General features: G+C 35.2%; 1 long non-coding RNA gene across 3 annotated transcripts in view; it reads right to left on the bottom strand.

The window, feature by feature from the left end:
* The window catches only part of LOC145511728 (uncharacterized), an 878639-nt gene that overhangs the window by 817971 nt on the left and 36514 nt on the right, over positions 1-24154 (bottom strand). For all 3 annotated transcript variants that reach the window (XR_014058108.1, XR_014058109.1, XR_014058110.1), the window contains exon 2: positions 13274-13353. This is a non-coding gene — a long non-coding RNA (uncharacterized LOC145511728). The remainder of the gene's footprint in view (positions 1-13273; positions 13354-24154) is intronic.

Raw genomic sequence — 24154 nt, forward strand, 5'->3', positions numbered from 1 at the left:
ATGCAGGTCAGGAAGCAACAGTTAGAACTGGACATGGAAAAACAGACGAGTTCCAAATAGGAAAAGGAGTACATCAAGGCTGTATATTGTCACCCTGCTTATTTAACTTATATGCAGAGTACATCATGAGAAATGCTGGGCTGGAGGAAGCACAAGCTGGAATCAAGATTGCCGGGAGAAATATCAATAACCTTAGCTATGCAGATGATACCACCCTTATGGCAGAAAGTGAAGAAGAACTAAAGAGCCTCTAAATGAAAGTGAAAGAGGAGAGTGAAAAAGTTGGCTTAAAGGTCAACATTCAGAAAACTAAGATCATGGCATCTGGTTCCATCACTCCATGGCAAATATATGAAGTGGAAACAGAGGAAACAGTGGCTGATTATTTTTTGGGTTCCAAAATCACGGAAGATGGTGACTGCAGCCATGAAATTAAGACACTTACTCCTTGGAAGGAAAGTTGTGACCAACCTAGACAGCATATTAAAAAGCAGAGACATTACTTTGTCAACAAATGTCCGTCTAGTCAAGGCTATGGTTTTTCCAGTAGTCATGTATGGATGTGAGAGTTGGAGTATACAGAAAGCTGAGCGCAGAAGAATTGATGCTTTTGAACTGTGGTGTTGGAGAAGACTCTTGAGAGTCCCTTGGACTGCAAGGAGATCCAACCAATCCATCCTAAAGGAAATCAGTCCTGGGTGTTCATTGGAAGGACTGATGTTGAAGCTGAAACTCCAATATTTTGGCCACCTGATGCGAAGAGCTGACTCATTGGAAAAGACCCTGATGTTGGGAAAGATTGAAGGCAGGAGGAGAAGGGGACGACAGTGGGTGAGATGGTTAGATGGCATCACCGACTCAATGGACATGAGTTTGGGTAAACTACGGGAGTTGGTGATGGACAGGGAGGTCTGGCATGCTGCAGTTCATGGGGTCACAAAGAGTCAGACACGACTGAGTGACTGAACTGAACTGAACTTTGATTTTATATATATTGTGTCAATTTTTATGTGCTGATCTGGAACTTGCTTTTTTCCACTGGAAAGGGTGCTCTGATCTTTCAAACACATCAGTTTTTGAAGACATATAACTTAACTTCTACATAATATTCTAGTGTATAGATGGATATTTTGGGAACAGGTAGGATTTACAACATTTTGCTCTTATGAGCAATACATGATTGTCTCCTTGTCCACTCCGTTCTAACATGCCAGCCTATAAGGGATCATGTCTGTCCTGTTCACCATGGTATCCCTGGGGTCTGGAATGGTACTTGGCACAAAGCTGAAACTAGATGAATATTAGATGAATAAATAACTAAGTGGATATACCTGCTAGTTGTCCCCTCAGTACTCTGAGGAAGTTAAACTGTAGTTCTAACTATTCAGAATTCTATTCAATCTGAATGTCTAGACAGCGACACAGGGATCTGTATATTTCATGGCTTCCCAAGGTAACTTTTTCATATTGTAAGTATGAGAACAATTATTCTTTACAGCAGTGGTTCTCACATTGTCATCTCAGGCAGCAAGAATGTCACCAGGGAACTTGTTAAAAATGAAAATTCTATTGCTCCAACACTGAATCAGAAACTCTGAGATTGAGGCCCAGCAATCTCTGGTTTAAGAAGCCCACCAGGTGATGCAAATTTCTGAGAACCATCTCTTTAATGAATTGCTGGTCTTTGAATGAAGACAGGTGTTGCTACCTAGCTCCTAATAGTAATAAAAACTATCAACATTTTCTCCACTAGCTTAAACACTAAAACGTGATATAAATAATTGGTCATAACCTACTAAGTTACACTAGTAGTTGAGAGGAATAGAGAAGTTAAAATGGGTTTCATGTAAAGCCTATAAAAACATCCACATTATTTTACAATCACACTTTAACAAGTGCTAAAAATTAATACTGCTTACTCACATATATAAATCATGGTTTCTTAAATGTTTTAATCTTTTTAAAAATATATGTGTTTCGCTTATGGAGTAGTATAAGGTAGAAATTATATAAAATACATGGAAGTAATATTTCAAGATTTGGTTTCCAGCACAGATACGATAATAGAGCTACATTTTTATAATGTTATTTTTGTCTCCTTAGTTTCTTCCCATCAGTACATTTGTGAAGATGGTGGACAATATTAAGGTATCTGAGGATTTTTCCTCATTTAACTTCTAGTCAAAGACTACTTCAGCATGTTAGCAATGTAATTCCACTCTCTAGGAGACGGTTATAATTCATTTCTCTTTGTAAACCAAATCAAATGCTGAGAGTGCTATAGAAAGCCACAGCTCAGGACTGTTAACAGCACGTTGAGAGGGTTGCTAAGGGTAGTCCAGCAGAAGTTCTAGCAGCCTAATTGACTCAGATTGTTCTGTAATAATAACTATAGCCTTTTGTAATTGGGACCTGTGAAATATGCCAAAGAGCGTTTAACTCCCTTTGCTTTTACAGATTTGATAAAAGGTCAAACTCTTTGAAAATGATAATCTATTTCTTCTATATCGTTACTTGCTCCAAGGAAACTGCTGTTATCTGATGAATTATTACTTGATTGCAATTCAGTCAAGGAAAGTTTACCTGATAGGATATGTAAGGAATAAATGAAAAACATTTCAATTGACAAAATTTCCCTTAATCTTTCCTGAAAATATATATTCAACAGAATCTATCACACTGAAGAAATGAAATATTTTCTTTAAAAAGACTGTTGATTTAAAATTGATAAGTTAGAATTTGTCTTTATAATAAATGGAAACATATTCCTCTAGTAGCCAGAACTATTTTACTGGTATACTAAAAGTCACTATTTTAGTTGAGGTACTGTCAACTTAAATATCTTAAAGATTCTATACAATTACCTAGAGTGAAGAAAAGTACACTCAACATTTTCAAATAATCACTTGTGGTATGTTTTTATTTTAAAGTATCTCAGGTCTTCTTATTTAAGTAGGAACTTATGATAGACATGAACAATTTTTTTATAAGAATGTTAGGAAATTCCTTCATCTACAGTTCTTCAGAACACTATTTCAGAAAAAAATCTACATGTATTTTATATAAATTTTAATTAAAGAAATATTTTTTCAGCCATACATATGTTTAAAACATAATTAGGGTAAAAATTTAAATAAGCCTTGACTCCTGCTCTCAAAATTCTTTAGTAGATTATTATGTACAACAGTCAAATATAATCACCAAAATGTTTAAAAACATTATTCAAGTAAATGAGAGATTTAGAGATTTGCATACAAAAATCACTTTTGGAGGCTTCTAGCAATATGAAGAGATGAGAAATCCAGACCACCTGACCTGCCTCTTGAGAAACCTGTATTCAGGTCAAGAAGCAACAGTTAGAACTGGACATGGAACAATGGACTGGCCCAAATTGGGAAAGGAGTACATCAAGGCTGCTTATTGTCACTCTGATTATTTAAATTATATGCAGAGTACATCATGCAAAATGCTGGACTGGATGAAGCACAAGCTGGAATTAAGATTGCCGGGAAAAATATCAATAACATCAGATATGCAGATGACACCACCCTTATGGCAGAAAGCAAAGAACTACTAAAGAGACTCTTGATGAAAGTGAAAGATGAGAGTGAAGAACTTGGCTTAAAGCTCAACATTCAGAAAACTAAGATCATGGCATCCGGTCCCATTACTTCATGGCAAATAGATGGGGAAACAATGGAAACAGTTACAGACTTTATTTTTGGGGGCTCCAAAAGTGCTGCAGATGGTGACTGTATCCATGAAATTAAAAGATGCTTGCTCCTTGGAAGAAAATATATGAGCAACCTAGACAGCATATTAAAAAGCAGAGACATTATTTTGCCAACAAAGGTCCATCTAGTCAAACCTGCAGTTTTTCCAGTTCATGTATGGATGTGAGAGATGGCCTATAAAGAAAGCTGAGTGCTGAAGAACCGGTGCTTTTGAACTGTGGTGTTGGAGAAGACTCTTGAGAGTCACTTAGACTGCAAGGAGATCCAACCAGTCCATCCTAAAGGAAATCAGTCCTGAATATTCATTGGAAGGGCTGATGTTGAAGCTGAAACTCCAATACTTTGGCCACCTGATGTGAAGAACTGACTTATTGGAAAAGACCCTGATGCTGGGAAAGATTGAAAGCAGAAGAAGAAGGGGATGAAAGAGGATGAGATGGTTTGATGTCATCACCAACTCAATGGACATGAGTCTGAGTAAACTCTGGAAGTTGGTGATGGACAGGGAGGCCTGGTGTGCTGCAGTCCATGGAGTCACAGAGTCGGACTTGACTGAGCAACTGAACTGAGCTGAGCTGAGATGAACAATATGAAAATATAAACTGCTATGGACTTTCTCCCCTTCCCAACATCATACTACCTCCCATACACAATTTAGAAATATATCTGTATAGCTAGACTTAACTATAAACAAGTAAGTTATGAGAAATTAAAGTGGAGAATTAAGTTCAAAATATCAGGGTAGTCCATGGTATTCTAGTCTCACACACATATATATATATATATCTCCTAACTCCTGAGGCTAGGATTCTGACAAACACTAAAAGACACAATCATTGGGTGGGTGAAGGATAATTGGAAGTGTCTACCCAGCACAAAGCTCAAAATGAAATGGATATTTGATAAATCTTTGGGAAAGGAGAAAAGACGTCATATTTTAAAATTTTAAATCCCATAGCAGAGCCACTCTAAGTTGTGCCTTATGAACTTTTTCACTCTCCTCTTTCACTTTCATCAAGAGGCTTTTTAGATCTTCTTCACTTTCTGCCATAAGGGTGGTGTCATCTGCATATCTGAGGTTATTGATATTTCTCCCAGCAATCTTGATTCCAGCTTGTGCTTCACCCAGCCCAGCATTTCTCATGATGCGCTCTGCTTATAAGTTAAATAAGCAGGTAGACAATGTACAGCCTTGATCTACTCCTTTTCCTATTTGGAACCAGTCTGCTGTTCCATATCCAGTTCTAGCTATTGCTTCTTGACCTGTATACATTTTTCTCAGTAGGAGTCAAATCATTTTATGTGCCTTATAGCCTTTAGGCCATCTTTCTCTTAGCTTTCTAAGTCTAGAATCATTGTCCTAAAATGAAGCAGCTATTCATTTATATCATTGCATTTTAAGAGTACGATTTCATCTTGAAATTCTAAGCAAAATTATTTGAAATAAATATGTGTGTTTGCTGAAGGCATGTCATATGTGTACTGGAAGTATTCTTACAAAGCATCATAAAATTCCTCAACCCAATCTGTATGTACTATAGTAAAGGTTTTGAAAGCCTAAGAATTAGGGCTGCCACACTGATTCAGTTGAATTAGCATCTTTGTTCTTCAAAATGTTAGTGTTGCTTCATCTTTGAATTGTGATATTATTTTGAATAAACTTTGAAATTGCTTTCTCCACCAAATAAAGTAAAATAAAGCCAACAAAAGTTTTAAGCACTATGCTCTTTTGAATTCTGTTCATTTTGAATTCTCAGAATCCTATCTAATATAAGGAATTCAATCCATGACTCCATGGTTCTATTTTACTACACCATGTTAAATGATCCTAAGTAGCCTCACTTGCTTTGTCATGGTCCTTCTGTCAAATAAATAGCTACTAAGAAATGTGCAAAGTACCAAGATTTCTCCTTAGGAAAGTGGGGGCAGCTAATTAGTTTAGTTCCTAGAAAGATTATGATTATCCACTTATCCAAAAGCCATTTTGCTGGTGGTAGCCATTTATTTTAAAATTTTAGAATCCATGGAACACTTCTAAAATTAAAATCCATTTTTAAAATTACTATTATACCAAGAAGTGATCATAAGCAGATTAGGTGCCTAATGCAGTTTAGAACTATTATCACTGAGATATATAGCCTCGTTTCAGTGCAATTGTAAATTAGCCAATAAAGGAAGGATAGTTAATAACAGATATATGAAACTCAGTGGGATTTACCCGACATCTATATTAACAGTGAGATGCAAATCAAGAGACAGCTATAATAAAGCAGACAACACTAGCCCTATTTCTTCGCTCTTTCCTTTTCCGTTCCCCCCTTCTGCCCTCGCCCCTGCTTCCCTCCTTTCCTTCCTCCTTCTCTCCATCTTTCTCTTTTCCTTCCTTCCTCCCCAGCTCTCCCTCTCTCTCTTTTTATACTTAAAACATAATGACTAGCAGCTGTCTGGACCTTCTAGAAAGGAAATTACAAGAAATGGAATCCTTGCTTTCATCCTTCACTTGTATCCGACAGTTAACCCAATACACTTTTATCTTTAAATACCTAATCAAAAGCAGGTCTGGCAGAGTTAGGAAGGCATCAAATGAAAGTATAAGATTCTGACCTTAGGAAGCATTTTGGGTGGAAACGTTGTCAGTCAAGCATAAGCTGAATGAATGGTTCCTAGTCATTCTGTTTTCCAGACCCATCACTAATTTAATCAGATTCCAATACAGCTTGTTTTTCTACTTGCTAAATATACCCACCATGGTCCCTATCAAGAGTTACTACAGAGTCAATACTGTGCCTGAGGTCAAATTGGAGTGGTGGAGAAATGGGTATCAGGCGAGGAAACGAGGAAAGTAAATATCACCATTTTTGGAGAAATTTAGCATGAATTGGCAAGTAATTGACAGATGGGGTAATAACTATCCTATGATATGGGGTGGTGGGGTTTATTTCCCTGAGGCAAAATCACTGAGAATACTCAAAAGTCCTACTGATATATTTATACACTTCTTTACTACTCAGACATCTTTATCATTTTTTATCCTCTTTAAATTTACTGCATAGATTATAAAATGAGGAGGCTTTTTTTTATAATGCATATAATCTCATTAATAAATGGAGCACTTCTTTAAATAAAGATATATGCACAGATACTTGTATATTTGTGTATCTACATATATAATATGTAGATAAGCTTTGTGTGCATACACATATAAACACACTGTGTACTGATATCAATCACCTAAAATAAACAGATGATTGGTTAATATAATAGTAAAATGTTTTTCCTCCATTATATGTCATTGATTTAATAACATTGTCAACATCGTATTTAAAAATATTTTCCAATAGCTATTCTGTTTCTTTCTGAGTGTATTATGTGTAACCTTTTAAGACACAATGAAACTGTCTTGTAACATTATTTTAAAATATTCAGTCTCAAGCTTCCTATTTTTTAAAAGTGTCTCTGATAGCCACTTCTGTAAAATTAGAGTTTTCCCAGCACGTGGTCTTCACATTCTGTGTGTGCATTCAGTTCCTACATGTATCATTCAAAATATGTTTTTCACAATGTTTTGTTTATCCCCACAACTTTAAATGAACCATTCTTTAGTCATTGATTCATATCTTAAATTAGGGTAATAGCAGTAAAATGTGATATATTTTAAATTATTAAATATAATCCATAAAAAGTAAATGATGTGAAACACTTGGACCAAAATCACTGAGCCGTGTTCAAAGACGGATAACAGAGACGAACTCAACAGTGTGCTTCTGTAGCTCATGGGAAAATTTAAGAGTGTAGAAATTGTTAAGGATACAACAAACTTGAATTAAAAATTTCAATGGAATACAAATTTCACTTTTCCAATTTAGGAAACATGGATAAAGAAAATTGTTTCTCTCTCCCCTCCTTCATCCCACCACAAACAGCAGCAGCTCTATCTGCAGAAAACCGTGTCAGACCACAGAGAACTGCGATGGTCCATTTAGCACACTTTACAAACACGGCGCTAACGACTCCTTCCTTATCACTCGTCACCTATTAAGCCATGCAATAAACATATCTTTTAAAGATTTACATTAGTGTGGCTTCAAATACATCTTTTATGTGCAGTAATGATTTTCTAATGAATGTGTGTGCCTCAATGTCTTCCAAGTATTGATTAGTATAAGCAGGCTAATTTTAATTCCTAGAAATTTTCATTTGTCAACAAGATCTTTATCAACTTCCTACTGTATGCCTAACCTCATTAAGAAAAAAAAGAATTGAGCCAGAAATATAGAATCGTGATTTTTCTTTCTTAGACAGATAGAGGGAAGAGGTCATAGTTAAATATTGTAATATTTAATTTATATAATGGTCAGATATTATATTTAACTTAGAATTCCTATTTGTTTAAAAAATAACATTTCCAATAACACAAAAACTTTAAAGTAATTTTGAAAAAAGTAAGACACCAAAAATGATGTGATTCTAATACTACCTCAAGGGTTAAAATTGATATGAACTTGTTTCAGCCTCAATCATGTATATTCAACACAGTAAAATATATTCAATACAACTCACATTCAATACAATTTTGCTGGCTGTAATAAAATAGGTATATTTTTTCTTTCTATCACTTTGACCTTGTGTAATATGTTATAAATACCAATTTTTAAAAGTCTATTATATGCTTTATTTCATGAAAAATTTCCTTTCTTCTTCATATTTGTAAATTTTAATATCTATGTAACATTCCCTTCAGCTGATGTAACCTTTAAAACCTCTTTAGACATAAGATTTTCACTTAATTAATTTTATTATTTTATAAATTAAAAGTTTAACAAATGTTGTTGAATGTGTAGCATTACATTTTTGGATAATTTCCTTAAATCAAATTTCCATAGCTGAGATTACCCAATCAGAGACTATGATTACTTATTTTAATTTGAGGCCATGCACTGTATTATTTCCAGAGGATCTTACCAATATAAAACATCAGATTTCTTATATATAAAAATGGAAAAGGTATTTTCCTATACTTAAGTTGTCGTGGGATAATACCTACAAACTAAATCCTGTGTGATATTTAAATTTCTATTAAAATTTATTCATCATTTCCTACCACCTAAAGTCTGTCCAAGGTCTTTTTTTCTCACCTCTCTGTGTGTTGCTATAAATTAATGTTTCATTGACCTTAGTGGTACAGGTATATTCATCCACTTGCCATTCTGAGATGTTAAGTAAAACATGCCTGAGTATAAAATTCTTCTAAAAATGAAATTTAGAGTCATTATAAGACTCTAGAGACATTTTATTTAGAGACATTATAAGACTTGTAACATTATAAGTTACAAGTGTTCTTACTTAACTTCCTTAAAGGATAGCCTAAACTTCATTACTCTGGAGAAGTGAACATACATAAATACACTGCCATTTTGAATATCAATAACAGTACTGAAAAACGAGTCGCTCATTTTTTGAAGTAGTAGTCTCATGTGATTTTTTGAAAGCTGATATTTCACATTCTGAAAGTCACAAACCAATAGCAAATGTCATAAAAAAATTACATAAGAATTCCTTGCTGATTTTTACTCACAGGAAAAAATGTTTTATTTTTAAAGAGATTAATTGTCCCCCTTTTTTATGAGGAGAACTTCTAGAGGACTGTACTACGTCAGGGTATCTAGAAAAGTAAACTATTTTTTAAAAAAATATACATGAACACTTTGCTAAGTGAAAGACCACACATATTTGGGACTAACAAGTCATTTGAATAGTATATATTAAATGGCAAGGGATTCAACACTGAACTAGATTATAGGAAAACTAATTTTATTTAATTCTGCCATAGAATGGGACTGGGAAAATGTTTCTCTCCTGTTCTACTGCAATACAGAATGGCCAAGACTAACCACTTGTGTTCAGATGAACTTAATGCCTCAGATTGTTAGATGACAAGTGGTCCAGAGGCTGTGAATAGATGAGAATCCAGAAACAGTAACTTTTTGGAATTTGTCCTTTTCCATGACAATGGCTCTCGCTTCTCTATTCCATCCTTTCAATCTGCAAGTTCCCTATTCTGTTTCAGTTCAGTTCAGTCGCTCAGTCTTGTCTGACTCTTTGCAACAACCCCGTGGACTGCAGCACGCCAGGCCTCCCTGTCCATCACCAACTCCCGGAGTTTACTCAAACTCACGTCCATTGAGTCGGTGATGCCATCCAACCATCTCATCCTCTGTTGTTCCCTTCATCTCCTGCCCTCAATCTTTCCCAGCATCAGGGTCTTTTCAAATGAGTCAGTTCTTCGCATCAGGTGGCCAAAGTATTGGCGTTTCAGCTTCAACATCAGTCCTTCCAATGAATATTCAGGACTGATTTCCTTTGATGGACTGATTGGACTATTCCATTTAACAGAGACCCAAAATGATCTTTCAGAGAAGGCAATGGCACCCCACTCCAGTACTCTTGCCTGGAAAATCCCATGGACGGAGGAGCCTGGTAGGCTGCAGCCCATGGGGTCGCTAAAAGTCGGATACAACTGAGCGACTTCACTTTCACTTTTCCCTTTCATGCACTGGAGAAGGAAATGGCAACCCACTCCAGTGTTCTTGCCTGGAGAATCCCAGGGACAGCGGAGCCTGGTGGGCTGCCGTCTATGGGTCGCACAGAGTCGGACACGACTGAAGCGACTTAGCAGCAGCAAAATGATCTTTGGGTGGAGAAAATATTTGCTCTCCAAATGCACATTAGAACCTTTCAATTTATCACTTAGGCAATGCTTTCTCTAAGTATTCAATTGTCCTTTCTATGTATGATGAACAAGAAGAGGCAAAGGGCTTAGGGTTTGAATGAAATAATGGAAGATATGAAGAGAAATACACAGGAAACATACAAGTAAATTCTTCCAGATTTAACCCTGCCCTGTCTTATTGCTAAGTCGCTTCAGTCGTGTCCGACTCTGTGCGACTCCATAGACGGCAGCTCACCAGGCTCCGCCGTCCCTGGGATTCTCCAGGCAAGAATACTGGAGTGGGTTGCCATTTCCTTCTCCAGTGCATGAAAGGGAAAAGTGAAAGTGAAGTCGCTCAGTCGTGTCCGACTCTTAGCGACCCCATGGACTGTAGCTTACCAGGCTCCTCCATCCATGGGATTTTCCAGGCAAGAGTACTGGAGTGGGGTGCCATTGCCTTCTCCGTATTGCTTACAAGAAAGTGTCAAATCCTAGCTTCCCTTTGTAACCGAGTTTGAAGCTCTGAGTAATGTGACTCATATTTACATAAAGTGTAGGCAAGAGATGAAACTAGTTTTCATTGTTTCTTTTATTTTTCCATGTGAGTGGGGTCCGGGTCATAAGGTATTTTCACTATTAATAGTAACACAGTTACTAATTCTCAGACTAACATCTGTATAGTCCATTATGTTTTGTTATCAGAGGAAATCTCTCAGTGACTTAACATCCATGTTTAAACAAGTAATTGAAAGCCCTCCAATTTGAAACAATCTTTTTGAATTCCAGATATAAAACTGTGGCTTTTAATTTAGCTGTGGCATACTCATGACTGAAATAACTTGAAACTTTTCTGCTTCTAATTTTACTAAAAGTAATCCTCTATATCTTTCATGGAAAACATATAGCCTTGTCCAAGTTTGACATACCCCAAATCTCAGGCTTGACTACAAAATAAATTTCACACATTCTATATTTCATTATTTTAAGGAAAACATATGTCTCTTCAGTTAGATCTTTTGGTAGTTTACGAATTGATTCTTAGCCTCTCATGGTATAATTAGATTGGTTTTATTTATAATGTTATTTATAGCTTAATAGTCTGTTACATAATATATTGAGTTTCTACAACATCACCTTAACTGGGATACAAGCAAATATAGGTATAAATTAAGCAAACACCTTCAAGGCTTATTAAAAACCCCTTCAATTAGACATTCTTCTTGTTCTCTTTTTCTCTCATAACCATGCAGCTTGTAAAAATTCTTAAGTAGTATGTTATACATATGCAAATGAAACACAAGAAAGTATCAGCAATTAAATCCTACCTCATAATCTTCTTGATGCTTTGCTTTCATAGGTCTTCTTGCATCCACACAGCCTTTCTTTATCCTACTGCAGAAGGCACTTACCTCTCTCATAATTGTCATTATATCTTGTCACTTTAATCTGCTTTGTTTTTCTTTTAACTGACTGTCACTTTCTGACAAATTGGACTCATTCAGGTCCAGACCCTGTCTCCTTTGTCCGTGTCTCCCCAGAATATTTCACAAGTATGTATAGTTCACAAATCATTTATAACTTCCATAAACCTTTGAAAATCTCAATTATCTTCTTACACATACTTCTTATCTCTCCCCAGATAGCTTTCAGTAGGATATATATTCTAAATAATACATTCTTTGAATTAGGAAAGGTAAGCATTGTGCCTTGAGGCCTACTTTTTTATCACATATTTGTTAGAAATGATAATGCATTTGATTGCATAAAACTCTTTTTCCTTCTTTTAGTACAAATATATTTCTACAAATAAATGATCAATGTAAAACAAAATCAATATACAAAGTGAGAATAGTCATAAACCAAATGTAAAATAGAATGTAGATAAAAATTAATTCTTAAAATTATTTTTACCTCATATGAAATATATTAGGACAAGTTGTCCACACCTTATGTAATGCCCCAAAGCATAGCTTTCCTTTTAAACATCTTATAGCTAGTTTTATATCTATGTAATTTTAGACTTAATAATTCACTTAATTATTAAAGTGATTAATTATTGATAATAATTATGACTACTTCATTAACCAAATTCTATACAGCAAGTACTATGTTAAGTATATCAGTCAGGATAAATTTCTCCTTAAGTAATTAAAGTAGTTTTTATTAAATATAAAGCAAAAATCTGCCTTTCCTACATTTAATGTTTATTTATGAATCACAAGGACAAATTAAGAGAAAGTATATGTACAACATATTACAAACAAAGGCATCTGTTTATCAGATGGCTTCCTGTACTTCACTATTAATGATTGCACATCTCTTAAGAGGCAAAATACATGGTAATTGGGAATTGACTTTACCTGTATACCATTAATAATATCTAATCACCAATATAAACATCACTTATAATTGAGAGAACTTATTTAAAAGTAGGTAAAATGGGAACTCAAATAATTTTCTCATATATCAGTTAGACACTCAGAATTTTAAAAGAAAAATACTTTCAGTAGAAATGTATCTTTAGTTTTTATAACTTACTATGTTCAGTTTAATTGCCTATATTTGAATCTGAGCCTTACTATTTCTAGAGATAGAACCTTTGGGAAGTTTTTAACCTTTCTAAACCCTAATCTCTTTATTTGTAAAATTATATCTCAAGGTTCTTTGGAGAAATTAAGAAATTTTTGCATGTGCAAAACATTGAACAAATTATGAAAGTACTATAAATATTATTTTTATCATATGAATTTAATTTTAATAGTATAATAATTTTTCCTGTAATTTCCTGTTTAAAGCATATTCAAATAAATATCTTCTCAAGAACACTTACTCCTTCCTCCTTTGGGGGCATCCAAGTTTTTATGAGGTAGAAAGAATCTTCCGTCCTTGGAGAAGTCCTTCAAGTAGTACCTGAGTGTCAGTCAAATGGCAGTTATCACATACCTATTACGGTTAATGCCTTTCAATATATTACCCTCTCACAAGCCCAAGGACTATAATTATTTGGAAATAGATTTTTACCTTAATATTAGTGTGCTTTAACCTCTTTGAAAGCAGGAGGTCAAGGAATATTTAAATTACAGTCTATGTTTCCTTCTTACTCAGAGAGTTCAAATTTTTTTAAATGAATAGTTCAATTAAATAGGTCTTCTTAGGCTTTAAAAATAATAGAAAAATGTAATGTGGGTCACTTTTCACCCAATCATAACTTTTATCATCTGCTAACTCATCAAGGTCCTTCCAGCAGTGCTGGCAGAGAGGCAAGTACTCAGGGCTCTTGTTTTTCTGGTTGGTTTCAGGCTCTGAGTCACTTTCCATTCTGTGTATTCTAACAGAAGAATACTGAGAAATGTGTTTTGTGTAAATGTCAGTAAAGTGAAACTGAGTCTCCACAAGCAATCCTATATAAAAATTTTATATAACATTTTATTTCTAAAACTTCTTATTTATCAATATCACCAAACCAAACCAAACCAAACAAAAACAAATAACCATAGTGGCAATTAGTTTTTTCCAAAGAAAGACTGTTTTGAAAAATCAGTTATAAAAATCACAATCTCTACCACGTTTAGTGTTATGGTCATTTGAATTTTAAAATTCATTATGAAACCATGCCTTCCATTACAACACAGTAAAGCATTGTGGACTCTCAGCAGCTTAAAATCAGACAGTTTTACTTAACCAAAAGACAGATGAGACAAGACAAGTAGCATCACACACAGTGTGCATGATAGGAGTTGGATTCCAACCAAATCAAAGTTAAATTATGTTCATGAGGCAGGAGGAGGGGAACAGGAGATGTTTGTGAGATTGACTTTTGAAGCGTCACACATCTGCATAATGATCTTAGTCAACTGCATTACCTAACCAACAGCATTATCTGCATAATGATCTTAGTCAATGGCATTACCTACAAAGGGCAGGAGATGGCTACCCTGCTTAGATTGCCAGAGGAAAGGAAAAAGTACAAAAGAAACTGGAGTGTCGGCCTGTGCCTTTTCATATGTACATAATAAAGCAGCGGGGGTTCAAAGTACTGTCAGCAAAATATTGAGGCCTGGGCCTCTGGACTTATTAGGAGAAACTTGTCCAACCCTCCTATTTGAAATCTGTCTAGTTGACATGACAGAGAATATGTGGTATTATTCCATACCTGATCTTTGACATTATTTCTGAGATATCTCTTGATAGCACCACCAAAAAAAATAAAAATAAAATAAAATAAACCCACATCATTTTGAGTGTCTGGTATGAATTGGAACAAGAGGCAAAGAAATGAACACAAAAATCAGAATACCAGCTTTTGTAGAGCTTAGAAACAGGAAAACACAACTATGATCAAATGAATATATATACTAAATGCATTTATACATTATAGAAATGTTTGATATAGTGAATTTAAAAGCTATATATATAAAAGATATTTATTTAGTGGATTTCACTGCTGACTATAAGCTTTCATATTTGACTGTGCCAATCTGGGGAGTCTTTGCTAATAGTTTGCTCCTTTCCTTCATTCCATCTTTCTTTCCTTTATTGCCCTGTCTTTCCTTTCTTATAAATTAATTTAAACTCAGTACATATATATGTACTTTGCTGTTTTCAATGCCTGAATTATATTCAACTTATGAATATAAAATAATTTATTCTTCTAAATATGAATAATATTTATGACAGTTTACTATTTGCAGTCTCATGGAGGATATATGTTGTATAAATTCTAGTGCTTTGTATCTTCACCAGATAAATTTCCAGAAATAAAATTGCTCATTTAAAAAGTATACTTTCAACTTTGTTCTGTTAAAATGCCTCAGCCTGAGAAAACTTTATGCCAATTTATATACCAAACTAGAGTATGAGAATTGTAATCTTTCCTTCATTAATCCATTTTTTCATTTATTCAACAAATGCTTATTGTATCCTTATAATATGCCAGGCGCTACTGTAGCTAAGAGGGTATCACAGTGAATTAGTCAGGAAAAGCTGCCGTCATACCAGAAGCTTATATTCTAACGAATAATTAGTGAAGCTCGTCCTACAATACTTGATTTTATGATAACCTTCTGGCCTGAAGAAAAAAATAGATTGAATTTTGAGGAGGAAAAAAAAAATCTTTTGAGCTTTTCCATGGTGTTCAAATAGACACTATATTCTGGAGAGAACTGAAAATACGCAAGATTTATTTGTGAATTAGGAGTCTATTTAATTCCTGGAAGCCATTGTAATTACCTCACATATTTTATTTTTGCAAAACATCAAGAGGTCAGTGAGAAAATTATACTTTGCTTTAGGGCCACTATTTGGCATTGTAGCAGCAGAATGCAATTCTAGATCACTGTACCTTAAATATTCTTTAATGTTGATCCCATTTCCTTCTTTCTCTTAACATTACACAGTACGGTCCTTTGTTGTTAATCATTTTTCCTGTATTTCACAATATTTTCACATTCTATAAAAATCTTACGGAAAGATATTTTATGAATTTCAAATTTTTATGGGACTTCCTGGTGGCTCAGTGGTAAAGAATCCACCTGTGATGCCTGAGAAACAGGTTTGATCCCTGGCTGGGAAAGAGACCCCAGAGGAGGAAGGGGCAGCCCACTCCAGTATTAATGCTGGAACAACCCCACTGACAGAGGAGCTTGGCAGGCTACAGTTCATGGGGTCACAAAGACCTGGACAAGACTGAGCACACACAACTCTTCCAATTTTTATACCCTTATGAATTATCAATCCACACACATGGTATAATACATTTACAAAAACATGACATATGAGCAAATGAAGTGTTTTTCCATCTTAGGCCCACAAGCATCTGGTGGCAGCCATAGTTGTGTATCCTGTAAACACTTAAATAATATTCTAGGCATATGCTATCTAAACTTTAGCTGGTAACCTATAGTTTATTAGCCAAAACGAGGCCTTTTTAAGAGTAAATGGGTGAACAAGTTTTCATTATGCCAGGGCACCAGGTGAAAAATCAGAAATTCATTGGGCAAAATAAAATATATGGTCACCCTAACTATATATCACATGTATTGAGGTAAATAAATTGCCAAATTTGATCTGTATGGCAGCATAATACACTCTTCTTTACTTTTTCATATAATGATATATTTTATTTCCAGAAAAACTCGCTCATCTTTTATAATGTCTATATAAATACATCATTATTTTCCCTACTGACAGACATTTAAATTACTTCCATTCTTTTACTATTGCAAAAAATGTTGTATTGAATGTTCTCGCAGACAAGTAATTTTGGTTATATATATATATATATATATATATATATTATATATATATATATATGATAAGTTGTTAGAATTGCTGAACTAAAAGCTATGTGTTTTTTTTAATAAAAAATCCACAAACAATAAATGCTGGAGAAGATGTGGAAAGAAAGGAAACTTCCTACACTGTTAAAGGGAATGTAAATTGTTACAGTACAACAGTATGGAGGTTCTATAAAAAACTAAAAATAGAGCTACTATATGATCCTGCTATCCCACTCCTGGGCATCTGTCTGGAGAAAATACATAGTCTGAAAGGATACACATCCCAGTGTTTACTGCAGCACTGTTCACAATAGCAAAGATATGAAAGCTAACTGAATGACCAACGATAGAGGACGGGATAAAGATGTGGCACATATATACAATGGAATATTACTCAGCCATTAAAAAGAATGAAATACTGTCATTTGTAGCAACATGGATGAACCTCGAGACTGTCATACTGATGCAGCAAGTCAGACACAGAGAGAAAAATATTGTATAATACTGCTTATATGCGGAATCTAAAAAGAAATGATACAAATGAACTTATTTACAAAACAGAAACGGATTCACAGACTTAGCGAACGAACTTGTAGCTACCCAGGGGGAAGGGTGGGGTAAAAGGATAGTTTGGGAGATTGGGATTGATATGTACACACTGCTATATTTAAAACAGATAACCAACGAGGACCTATTGTATAGCACAGGGGACTCTGCTCAATATTACATAACAACTTAAATGGGAAAACAATTTGAAAGATAGATATATATTTTTAACTGAATCACTTTGTTTTACACCTGAAACTATCATGACATTGTTAATCAACTATATTCCAATATACAATAAAAAGTTAAAAAAATAAAAACTTTGTGTTTTTTAAATGTTGTTAGGCATTGCCAAGCTATCATCTTGAAAAGTTCTATCAGCAATATATGATTTTACCTATTTTGCTGCCAATGCAATGGGTTATCACAATTTGTTATATATGTTAAACTTGTTAATATTTGAAAATATCTTATTAATTTTAATTTGTATACAAATTTCATTTGAGTCATTTCAACTTCTTTCCTATTTTTTCTATGACATTTTTGACCTTTTCCTTACTGATTTTAAGGAGATATTAGACATTTTGCATTGATATAAATTCTCATCCATTCAGACATATTAATGGAATAATCAATACAAACAATCCAAATGCATCCTTATTTTGACAATGGTAATTTTTCAGCAGAAGAAATCTCAGTCCTCTAAAAGAGTCCTGAAGTCATTTGAGAACTCAGATGTAGAGACAAAAAAAAAATCTATTTTGGGACTTTTCTCAAAAAAGATGCTCTATGATGAATGACTAGACATCTTCATGTCTTTCACTTACGTGCATATCAAGTATCTATTTAGTAGGAACTTTGTGGCAGACTGTGTCAGGTGGTATAAGTGCAGTCATGGGAAAATGGTCTTCAGGTAGTTAGTAGCTAGCTGTTGGTAGTTTATGCTTTGGGAATAGGTAACCCCCAAATCTCAGAGACTTGAAACAGCAAAGGTTTATTTCTTGCTCATGTTACATCAAAGTTGAAGAAACTGCAGTTCATATGTGTCTCCATCCCCGTGGTCTTCTAAAGGTCTTTTTCACTCTAGCAAGGAGGCAACAGCCTACATTTATAGTATACTGTTCTCAAAGCAGAAGGGAGAAAGGAAAGGCGCTGAACCACACTGTCATTCTTACAGATCCTGCTGAGTGTGGTATACTCATTACTTCTGCACACATCCTACTAGATGCGTCACACTGCAAGTGACATTGTAAAAACCAGAAGTCAGCGGAGTCGGGGAATATAATCATTTAATAGAGAGGACTGCACCTCACATGGCAACAGACAGGGTTATATCATCCTCTCAAAACAGTGCAGCAAGAGGTTGGAAAGAGGATTATAATCTACCACAGGCAATGCTTTGGGACACCAATGTTCACTTCCCTCCCTGATTTAGGTAACATATACTTATACACTTCCTCAAGAGACACTAAAATTTCCTACTAAATCACAACATAAGGCTCAGAGTTCAGGATCTTGATGTAGACTTTGCATTTGTTCCAGATGTGAATCTTCCTGATTCAGAGATCTAAGTTCAAAAAAACTAGATTATCTGTATACACACACACACACACACACACACACACACATACACTATTGCTAAACAAGCAATATCCAAATAGGGTGCACACTAATTAGGAATAAGCTGAGCACTAAGTAAAGAGGCAAGAAGGTGTTCCTGGTGGGATGGGGAAGAATTCACAGAGGAGGTGCCTAATAGAATCACTAAAAATGGAGAGTAAGCAAATAGGTATTTCAAGTTGAGATACCAACGTAAGGAATAGGCATGAGAAAATAAGGGTGCTGCAAATACGCTGGCATACCTGACCCTAATTCTCAACGAGAGAGACCCGAGTCCCAGATTGGTTGGCACTGTAAAATATACTGAGATTCAAACCACTCTTCAGCAGTTAGAATGCTATGAATTTTTAAATTAAAAAAAATTATTTAATAAGTATGGTGTGATCAGATGACTGGTTAAAAACAATAAAATTTATAAAATTGGGAAATGGATTGGCATGGGGTGGTATTGACAGCAGGGTGAGCAGGCTATTTTAGGGGTGGGACAAGCACTAACAAATCAGAATGAAGACTGTGCTCATTTGTTTTAAAAATTGCTTTTTTGAAATGCTTCAGGAATTTTTTTCAATAAAGGAAATCTTTCTGCTGATTTAACTGTAAATATTTGCATAATTTTTTCTACCATGATTCTGAAAAAAAAGTAAAGTTTCTATGTTGTTTTTACTTAAAAATACACTATAGGAAAATTTAAAGAGCATAATTGATCTTAATAGAGTATAATTTTAATACAGTGTAATTGATAGATACAAACGTACAGCTTCTCATTTCAATGAGAAGAATGGACAAATATTTTGAACAATTCATGTAAATTGTTAAAGCCTAGCAAGAAAATAGTTACCATTTTTAATTCACATTGTCTTTCTTATTTAAGAAGGACACATATTTAGATGAAGGAAATTTTACTTAAAAATTTCCATTTAAGTAGGGACTTAATATGGAGAAGGAAATGGCAACCCACTCCAGTACTCTTGCCGGGAAACTCCCATGGACGGACATGACTGAGCGACTTCACTTTCACTTTTCACTTTCATGCATTGGAGAAGGAAATGGCAACCCACTCCAGTGTTCTTGCCTGGAGAATCCCAGGGACGGGGGAGCCTGGTGGGCTACCGTCTATGGGGTCGCACAGAGTCGGACATGACTGAAGCGACTTAGCAGGGACTTAATACAGTGATTTACTCTCCTAATAAAAATAACCCCACGTAAGGGCTGTCACTATATTCTGTACTAGGCAACAAGTTTGAATGAGTCAAACTAATTAGCAATAAATCTGCTGGAATCCTCTCAAAATAGTCTCCTAACTAATCAGAATAGAAACAAATGAATTGAAAAATGTTATTATCTCATGAAAAAAATTGTATCAATTTCTAGGGTTCCTTAAGTGACTTGTGTGTCTCTATCCTGGCAAACCCATCAGTCTTTGCCTTTCAAGTCAGCTAAAAATGTTCTGATTTCCTGGGCTGAAAAGATTATTAAAAGCTATCTAAGAGAACCAAATAACTATGATTCTTAGCCGGCATATATTTATTTGTTCAAGCACACTTGATTTCTAGTAATATATAATTCATCTCTCTATTCATATTTTAAAGGTTACCTTTGTAGTTCTTTAATCTTTAAATGACTTTTATTCTTCTAGAATAATTCCATTTAATTTTTACATTGACAAATGTAACATGATGAGTGAGGGATATATGAAAACTTTGCAAATTTTCTGTAACCCTAGAACTATCTCAAGGAGAAGGCAATGGCACCCCACTCCAGTACTGTTGCCTGGAAAACCCCATGGACGGAGGAGCCTGGCAGGTGCAGCCCATGGGGTCACTAAGAGTCGGACACGACTGAGCGACTTCACTTTCACTTTTCCCTTTCATGCACTGGAGAAGGAAATGGCAACCCACTCCAGTGTTCTTGCCTGTAGAATCCCAGGGACAGGGGAGCCTGGTGGGCTGCCATCTATGGGGTCGCACAGAGTCAGACACGACTGAGATGACTTAGCAGTAGCAGAACTATCTCAAAAATTTTTAATGTATTAAAAATGTTTTTTATAAGACAAAATTATTAACACAAAGTAATAGTGAAAACAGGCAAATCAGCCTCACATGTATCCCTGAAAAATAGTGTGATGATTCATAGGACTTCCACATGTACTTATAGTATGAAATATTTTGTACAGTAGATTTACACCTCATGAGTTAAGTTGTAATTAAATGGTAAAGAGGAACATTTTGTCAAAATTACGCTTTACATCTGTTAAACTATTACAAAATATGGAATGTGTTGTCTTACATATATAATACTGTAGAGGGTTATATCAATTCTTATAAATCATTCACAGTCAATGTTTCTCAATAGTCTCTTTTCTAATAAATATAATCCTTCAATTTAACTTTCCTACTCCCAACCACTTGCACAAACGTTATTCATTTCTTTCTCAATGATCTGGAAATTCTTTGGAGAATCCCCACTCTTCTTTCTAAGGCATTAAAATATAGATTGATTACTTAAGATTTTATGGTATTTATTCTCAGAGGCACATTCTCATTGAGAAAAATGCTGAATCATCACCTCCAAATTATTATTTTTCATTATTTCCATATGGTTCAGATGAGTTCTAGCAAGTACATGTGTGACTCTATTGTTTTTCAGGAGCTTGAACACCCTTGCTAATATTTATATTTTTCATGAACGCAAAGTTAAATATTTTGTATAGGTATCAAAGAGCTGAATGTTATATTTAATTGGAATAAAATCAGTCAACTGTATTTAAAAGGAGAACGCATCTAAATATTGATAGCAAAACAATAAATGATCATTAAATTGATGTCTGGTCAGTTTAAATATAAACCTTTGAAGCAGTATGATCTACTGGTGGTGCTATTATTGTCCCATTCAAACAGGCACCATGATTTTAGTGAGTGATGATGGTTCTTAGTTGTCCTGACACTAACTTAAAAATCCTGTTTTGATAAAATGATTAAAAAATATTGATCACTTAAGATAAATTCACACACCTATGGGTACCTTATTTTTGACAAAGAAGGCAAGAATATACAATGAGGCAAATATAACCTCTTCAATAAGTGGTGCTGGGAAAGCTGGACAGCTACATGCAAAAGAATCAAATCAGAACACTTCGTAATGCCACACACAAAGATAAACTCAAAATGGATTAAAGACCTAAATGTAAGACCAGAAACTACAAAACTCTTAGAGGAAACCATAGGCAGACATAAATCAAAGCTCTTCATAAATCAAAGATCTTCTATGACACCCCCTCCTAGAGTAATGGAAATAAAAATAAAAACAAACAAATGGGACCAAATTAAACTCAAAAGCTTTTGCACAACAAAAGAAACTACAAGCAAGATGAAAAGACAATCCTCAGAATGGGAGAAAATAATAGCAAAGGAAACAACTGACAAAGAATTAATTTCCAAAATATACAAGCAGTTCATACAACTCAATATCAGAAAAACAAACAACCCAATCAAAAAGTGAGAAAAAGACTTGAGACATTTCTCCAAATAAGGCATATAGATGGCTCACAAATGCAAGTAAAGATGCTCAACATCACTCATTATTAGAGAAATGCAAATCAAAACTTCAGTGAGATACTACCTAACACAAGTCAGAATGGCCATCATCAAAAAGCCTACAAACCATAAATGCTGGAGAGGGTGTGGAGAAAAGGGACTGCTCTTACACTGTCGGTGGGAATGGAAATTGATACAGCCACTATGGAAGATGGTATGGAGATTCCTTAAAAAACCAGGAATAAAACCACCATATGACCCAGCAATCCTACTCCTAGGCATATACCCTGAGGAAACCAAAATTTAAAAAGATACATGTTCAAAAAAAATTAAAAAAAAAAAAAGATACATGTTCATTGCAGCACTATTTACAATAGCTAGAACATGGAAGCAACTTAGATGTCCATCAACAGATGAATGGATAAAGAAGTTCTGGTACATATACACAATGGAATACTACTCAGACTTAAAAAGGAAGACATTTGTGTCAGTTCTAATGAGGATGAAACTAGAGCCTTTCACACAGAGTGAAGTAAGTCAGAAAAGAAATACAAATATTCTTTCAATTCAGTTGAGTTGCTCACTCATGTCCGACTCTTTGCAACCCCATGAATGCAGCACGCCAGGCCTCCCAGTCCATCACAAACTCCCGGAGTCCACCCAAACCCATGTCCATCGAGTCGGTGATGCCATCCAGCCATCTCATCATCTGTTGTCCCCTTCTCCTCCCGCCCCCAATCTTTCCCAGCATAGGGTCTTCTCCAATGAGTCAACTCTTTGCATGAGGTGGCCAAAGTATTGGAGTTTCAGCATCAACATCAGTCCTTCCAATGAACACCAAAGACTGATCTCCTTTAGGATGGACTGGTTGGATCTCCTTGCAGAGAAGGCTCTTGGACTAAAGAGCCTTCTCCAATACCACAGTTCAAAAGGATCCATTCTTCAGTGCTCAGCTTTCTTCACCATCCAACTCTCACATCCATACATGACTACCAGAAAAACCATAGCCTTGACAGACAGACCTTTATTGACAAAGTAATGTCTCTGCTTTTAAATATGCTATCTAGGTTGCTCATAACTTTCCTTCCAAGGAGTAAGTGTCTTTTAATTTCATGGCTGCAATCATCATTTGCAGTGATTTTGGAGCCCAAAAAAATTAAGTCTGACACCGTTTCCACTGTTTCCCCATCTATAGGCCATGGAGTGATGGGACCAGATGCCATGATCGTAGTTTTCTGAATGTTGAACTTTAAACCAACTTTCTCACTCTCCTCTATCACTTTCATCAATAGGCTCTTTAGTTCTTCTTCACTTTATGCCAGAAGGGTGGTGTCATCTCCTTATCTGAGGTTACTGATATTTCTCCTGGCAATATTGATTCCAGCTTGTGTATCTTCCAGCCCAGCGTTTCTCATGATGTACTCTGTATAGAAGTTAAATAAGCAGGGTGACAATATACAGCCTTGACGTACTCCTTTTCCTATTCGGAACCAGCCTGTTGTTCCATGTCCAGTTCTAACTGTTGCTTTCTGACCTGCATACAGGTTTCTCAAGAGGCAGGTCAGGTGGTCTGGTATTCCCATCTCTTTCAGAATTTTCCACAGTTTATTGTGATCCACACAGTCAAAGGCTTTGGCATAGTCAATAAAGCAGAAATAGATGTTTTTCTGGAACTCTCTTGCTTTTTCGATGATCCAGCAGATGTTGGCAATTTGATCTCTGGTTCCTCTGGCT

Source organism: Giraffa tippelskirchi, chromosome 6, assembly GCF_054371585.1.
Source record: "Giraffa tippelskirchi isolate mGirTip1 chromosome 6, T2T-mGirTip1v1.2.pri, whole genome shotgun sequence".
NCBI classification, from domain to species: domain Eukaryota; kingdom Metazoa; phylum Chordata; class Mammalia; order Artiodactyla; family Giraffidae; genus Giraffa; species Giraffa tippelskirchi.